Source organism: Coregonus lavaretus (genome assembly GCF_964263955.1).
Source record: "Coregonus lavaretus genome assembly, contig: HAP1_SCAFFOLD_1659, whole genome shotgun sequence".
NCBI lineage: Eukaryota > Metazoa > Chordata > Actinopteri > Salmoniformes > Salmonidae > Coregonus > Coregonus lavaretus.
Window position 1 is genome coordinate 19,495 of NW_028166832.1, and position 7,328 is coordinate 26,822.

Genomic DNA, 7,328 nt, shown 5'->3' on the forward strand with positions numbered 1-7,328 from the left:
AGTTTTGATGTATTCACTATTTTTCTAATGTAGAAAATAGTAAAAATAAAGAAAAACCCTTGAATGAGTAGGCGTGTCCAAACGTTTGGCTGGTACTGTATAAATCTAAACTCAGCAAAAAAAGGAAGGTCCCATTTTCAGGACCCTGTCTTTCAAAGATAATTAGTAGAAATCCAAATAACTTCACAGATCTTCATTGTAAAGGGTTTAAACACTGTTTCCCATGCATGTTCAATGAACCATAAACAATTCATGAACATGCACCCGTGGAACGGTCGTTAAGACACTAACAGCTTACAGATGGTAGGCAATTAAGGTCACAGTTATGAAAACTTAGGACACTAAAGAGGCCTTTTTACTGACTCTGAACAACACCAAAAGAAAGATGCCCAGGGTCCCTACTCATCTTCGTGAACGTGCCTTAGGCATGCTGCAAGGAGGCATGAGGACTGCAGATATGTCCAGGGCAATAAATTGCAATATCTGTACTTTGAGACACCTAAGACAGCGCTACAGGGAGACAGGACCGACCACCGACCACAGGGAGACAGGCAGACCACGTGTAACAACACCTGCACAGGATCGGTACATCCAAACATCACACCTGCGGGACAGGTACAGGATGGCAACAACAACTGCCCGAATTACACCAGGAACGCACAATTCCTCCATCAGTGCTCAGACTGTCCAAAATAGGCTGAGAGAGGCTGGACTGAGGTCTTGTAGGCCTGTTGTAAGACAGGTCCTCACCAGACAACACCGGCAACAACGTCGCCTATGGGCACAAACCCACCGTCGCTGGACCAGAAGGACTGGCAAAAAGTGCTCTTCACTGACGAGTCACGGTTTTGTCTCACCAGGGGTGATGGTCGGATTCGCATTTTCGTCGAAGGAATGAGCGTTACACCGAGGCCTGTACTCTGGAGCGGGATTGATTTGGAGGTGGAGAGTCCGTCATGGTATAAATCTAAACTCAGCAAAAAAAGGAAGGTCCCATTTTCAGGACCCTGTCTTTCAAAGAAATGTCCGGGAACTTGCAGGTGCCTTGGTGGAAGAGTGGGGTAACATCTCACAGCAAGAACTGGCAAATCTGGTGCAGTCCATGAGGAGGAGATGCCCTGCAGTACTTAATGCAGCTGGTGGCCACACCAGTCCGTCATGGGGCGGCAGGTAGCTTAGTGGTTAAGAGCGTTGTGCCAGTAACCGAAAGGTCGCTGGTTCTAATCCCCGAGCCAACTAGGTGAAAAATCTGTCGATGTGCCCTTGAGCAAGGCACTTAACCCTAATTGCTCCTGTAAGTCGCTCTGGATAAGAGTGTCTGCTAAATGATTAAAATGTAAAATGTAATGGTCTGGGGCGGTGTGTCACAGCATCATCGGACTGAGCTTGTCGTCATTGCAGGCAATCTCAACGCTGTGCGTTACAGGGAAGAATTCTCCTTCCTCATTTGGTACCCTTCCTGCAGGCTCATCCTGACACGACACTCCAGCATGACAATGCGACCAGCCATACTGCTTGTTCTGTGCGTGATTTCCTGCAAGACAGGAATGTCAGTGTTCTGCCATGGCCAGCGAAGAGCCCGGACCTCAATCGATTTGAGCACGTCTGGGACCTGTTGGATCGGAGGGTGAGGGCTAGGGCCATTCCCCCCAGAAATGTCCGGGAACTTGCAGGTGCCTTGGTGGAAGAGTGGGGTAACATCTCACAGCAAGAACTGGCAAATCTGGTGCAGTCCATGAGGAGGAGATGCCCTGCAGTACTTAATGCAGCTGGTGGCCACACCAGATACGGCCTGTTACTTTTGACCCCCCCCCCCCCCCCCCCTTTGTTCAGGGACACATTATTCCATTTCTGTTAGTTACATGTCTGTGGAACTTGTTCAGTTTATGTCTCAGTTGTTGAATCTTATTATGTTCATACAAATATTTACACATGTTAAGTTTACTGAAAATAAACGCAGTTGAAAGTGAGAGGACATTTCTTTTTTTGCTGAGTTTATATATATAATTTGGCTGTATGTATTTTTTGATTTAGGCCTATTGTAAATGTGTATTATTGTTGCATCACACAAACATAACTTTGACAGAGGTAATGAACTGTCCATTGATCAGCACAACAACTGATAAAACAGGACCATGTTAGAAATAAAAGTTGTTCTGAGCTTATGTCAATATTACACAGGTAAGCTAACAGTTACAGAAATCAGGAATGCAGACAGCCTATATCTATCTGACCTACTGTGTCCAACATACCACCACCTGTTGTTATGATGGGCAACTACTGACCAAAAAAGGATGTTATTATAATTTTAAAAAATTCTAAGCAATAAAATAAAAGTTTCAAGGAAATAATAATATGCCAGTTAGCATACGTTTTCATCCAAAACGACTTACAGTCATGTGTGCATAAATTTTTACGTATGGGTGGTCCCGTGGATCGAACCCACTACCCTGGCGTTACAAGCGCCATGCTCTACCAATTGAGCTACAGAGGACCACAAATACAGGCGTCAACCACATTACTACAAGACAAAACAGCTCAATCAAGCCTGATGGTCTTGGAAGTATAAAAGCAAAGCTTGCTTAAAAAAAAAAAATATGTTTAAGCATGAAAAGGCAGCGTAATGGGAAAATGTCTTACTGTGGTGTGAGAATAATCTAATATTTTACCATGTATGCGGTAAAAATCACATTATTGTGGAAACATCTCCTCTAAGAGTTTGAGAAGGTTTGAATCATAAGCAACCTGCCTAGACATAGTTTGAAGTACAATACCAACATATCTGCTGTAGTAGTTCAAAGCTGTGTGCTGGAAAACCTTGGTAGAGCATGGGTGGAGGAGGCATGGTGCACTTCCTTTCTTTTTCGGCTTCAGACCAATGCCTATTCTCACTTAAAATATAGTTTTTTTTTGGTTTTTAATGTATATAAAGCCCTGGGACTGACATAACACATGGATCAAGCTGGTACAGTTTTCATTTAATTTAGTCTACAGTAGTGTACGTACAGCTACTTACAGTATACTACGGTTTATGTCATGCAATGTAAAGTCATTCAAACTAATGTTAGATAATGAAACAGCCTTAGCCAGAGTATACCCTCTGAATAGAACTTCTACATTAACAGTCTGATTGCTGTACATACAGTTGAAGTCGGAAGTTTACATACACTTAGGATGGGGTCATTAAAACTCGTTTTTCAACCACTCCACACATTTCTTGTTAACAAACTATAGTTTTGGCAAGTCGTTTAGGACATCTACTTTGTGCATGACACAAGTGATTTTTCCAACAATTGTTTACAGACAGATTATTTCACTTATAATTCACTGTATCACAATTCCAGTGGGTCAGAAGTTTACATACACTAAGTTGACTGTGCCTTTAAACAGCTTGGAAAATTCCAGAAAATGATGTCATTGCTTTAGAAGCTTCTGATAGGCTAATTGACATCATTTGAGTCAATTGGAGGTGTACCTGTGGATGTATTTCAAGGCCTACCTTCAAACTCGGTGCCTCTTTGCTTGATATCATGGGAAAATCAAAAGAAATCAGCCAAGACCTCAGAAAGAAAATTGTAGACCTCCACAAGTCTGGTTCATCCTTGGGAGCAATTTCCAAACGCCTGAAGGTACCACGTTCATCTGTACAACCAATAGTACACAAGTATAAACACCATGGGACCACGCAGCCGTCATACCGCTCAGGAAGGCGACGCATTCTGTATCCTAGAGATTAACGTACTTTGGTGTGAAAAGGAGAAATCAATCCCAGAACAACAGCAAAGGACCTTGTGAAGATGCTGAAGGAAACAGGTACAAAAGTATCTATATCCACAGTAAAACGAGTCCTATATCGACATAACCTGAAAGGCCGCTCAGCAAGGAAGAAGCCACTTCTCCAAAACCGCCATAAAAAAGCCAGACTACGGTTTGCAACTGCACATAGCAAAAAATATCGTAGTTTTTGGACAAATGTCCTCTGGTCTGATGAAACAAAACTAGAACTGTTTGGCCATTATGACCATCGTTATGTTTGGAGGAAAAGCCGAAGAACACCATCCCAACTGTGAAGCACGGGGGTGGCAGCATCATGCTGTGAGGGTGCTTTGCTGCAGTAGGGACTGGTGCACTTCACAAAATAGATGGCATCATGAGGAAGGAAACTTATGTGGATATATTGAAGCAACATCTCAAGACATCAGTCAGGAAGTTAAAGCTTGGTCGCAAATGGGTCTTCCAAATGGACAATGACCCCAAGCATACTTCCAAAGTTGTGGCAAAATGGCTTAAGGACAACAAAGTCAACATATTGGAGTGGCCATCACAAAGCCCTGACCTCAATCCTATAGAAAATGTGTGGGCAGAACTGAAAAAGCGTGTGCGAGCAAGGAGGCCTACAAACCTGACTCAGTTACACCAGCTCTGTCAGGAGGAATGGGCCAAAATTCACCCAATTTATTGTGGGAAGCTTGTGGAAGGCTACTCGAAACATTTGACCCAAGTTAAACAATTTAAAGGCAATGCTATCAAATACTAATTGAGTGTATGTAAACTTCTGACCCACTCGGAATGTGATGAAAGAAATAAAAGCTGAAATAAATCATTATTCTGACATTTTACATTCTTAAAATAAAGTGGTTATCCTAACTGAACTAAAACAGGGAATTTTTACTGGGATTAAATGTCAGGAAGTGTGAAAAACAGAGTTTAAATGTATTTGGCTAAGGTGTATGTAAACTTCCGACATCAACTGTAACTTCCTGTGATGCAAAATGAAAGCTTAAAGTGTCTCTTGACAGGTTGTCTAAGGAGAACACTGTGATTTGATGAAGTGTCTCTTGACAGGTTGTCTAAGGAGAACGCTGTGATTTGATAAAGTGTCTGTTGGCAGGTTGTCTAAGGAGAACACTGTGATTTGATAAAGTGTCTGTTGGCAGGTTGTCTAAGGAGAACACTGTGATTTGATAAATAGGGAAAAGAGGACAGACTCTTCATGACATTGCTGTTGCATATCAAATACACAAGCCAATAAAATGCTGAGTGTGTGTGTGTTTCAAAAACCAATAAATGACTGCCCAGAACAAACAGAGCTGGCAGGAGTTTGGCTGGCTATCTCTTAGCTTAGCTGTGTTTGTTTGTGTGTGTGTGTGTGTGTGTGTGTGTGTGTGTGTGTGTGTGTGTTCGTGCGTGCATGCTGTTCATTTCCAAAAAGGAACGGTGACTGCAATTCAAGTAATTACTGAAAATGTGGCGCCACTGACAGCCTAAGGACATTCGGGTTCATATTTGGACAAGTTAGATGTTACTTGATATACGTGTCAGCCATTAGCTCAAATATCAGTTTGTTGTGAAAGAGGAAACGTTATACTGTTCCTGCACACTAATAATGTTCATTTACAGTGTAATAACATCTTAAACCGTTTATCTTTATCGTTAGTCACGGCCCCCAACTGAAATGATTTAGGGGAGAAAGAAATGACGGAAAGGTCTCGACACCTTATCTATCCTTGGCAGGAATGTGCTCTCGTGCAGAATTAAAAAACACAAGGTGTGGTATTTCCATGGACGCCAAATACCTCTCCAAAAATACTTGACATTTGATAGGTAACTTGGGCAGGTTATTTGAGAGAAATACCCTATGCTGAGCCCCAATGACAAAAAAACTACATTTGCACTCATGTCTATAATGATTCATTGATTCTGAAGCGGTCAATGATTCTCTAAGGATTTATACAAATGTCATCTGTGGAGATGTGTGCTGTGGAGGTGTAAGCCTGCCTCTAATGTCTAGTCTCCCGAGTGTCTAGTCTCCCGAGTGGCGCAGTGGTCTAAGGCGCTGCATCGCAGTGCTCGCTGTGCCACTAGAGATCCTGGTTCGAATCCAGGCTCTGTCATAGCCGGCCGCGACCGGTAGACCCATGGGGCGGCGCACAATTGGTCCAGGGTAGGGGAGGGAATGGCTGGCAGGGATGTAGCTCAGTTGGTAGAGCATGGTGTTTGCAACGCCAGGGTTGTGGGTTTGATTCCCAAGGGGGGCCAGTATGAAAAATAAACTAACTGTAAGTCGCTCTGGATAAGAGCGTCTGCTAAATGACTAAAATGTAATGTGTGTGTTTTCTATTAAACTCCTATTTCTAAGTGCATATCTCCAGCTCCAACCCAAAGTTTCAGGAAGAAGAATCAAAAACATTGTGGCCTTGAGTGTCTGTCTGAAACACATTCCAGTCACTGCTGTGATTCTGAGGCTTTTCAGCCCTGTAGATGGTCTTAAATATCTCATACAAGGACAAACACAGCACACACAACTCTTTAATTTCTACACCTACACTACCTAACATTGATGTGGTTGATTAATGGGAATTCTCAACTAGATAAGATTAATCGAAGTGAGAAAACTATGAGATATCTGTGACATTTAATTAGTTTGTAGCCACACGGCTAGTTTGTAAAGTTTCCATCTAACAATTAGGTGTCTCAACTGAAAAGGTTTTTATCAAACATATTCAAAGACTAATTGCATATGTGATTGTATTCTTTTGGGGGTAATTTATTTGTCCTGCTAATTAAAATAAAACATTGAGTGGATTTTTAACAGGTGGCAGACAGTAGCATTAGCATGGTGTGCTGGGTGAAACCATAACTGCCATCTACACCTCAGTCTGGCATTGACTGTATGCTGTTTACTGCTCATTATAGGCAGCACTCACCCACGCATGAACATACATTACATTTACATTTACGTCATTTAGCAGACGCTCTTATCCAGAGCGACTTACAAATAGGTGCATTCACCTTATAGCCAGTGGGATAACCACTTTACAATTATTATTTTTTTTTTTTCTTTCTTATTTTTTTATTTTTTGGGGGGTAGAGTTAACTTTTGTTTTTGACTGAAATGGGCCATCATTTTTTAAAATCCACTATTCATGAATAATCTGAGTAATCTGAATGGAATTTGCTCCATCCCTCAAGAGGAATACAAAAAGGATATACCAATAATCATACCCTATAGACTGGCTTTGAGGAACAATGTGGAAAATCTTCAACTGGTGGTTCATGTAGAGTATGAAAAATGTATGCACTCACTAACTGTAAGTCGCTCTGGATAAGAGCATCTGCTAAATTACTAAAATGTAAACTGTAAACGTAGAGCATGCTACTCCATGCCACAGAGGCTTGGTTGAAATCAAACATGGAGCAATACTCCCCCCTAGTGGCTCAACATAACAATACTGGTTGAGGTGGAATAGTGGACAGGAGGCGGGGAGGAAATATTTGCTCGATTGTCAACAAAACCGGAAGGAATTTTAAATAAAGCAATGGATACC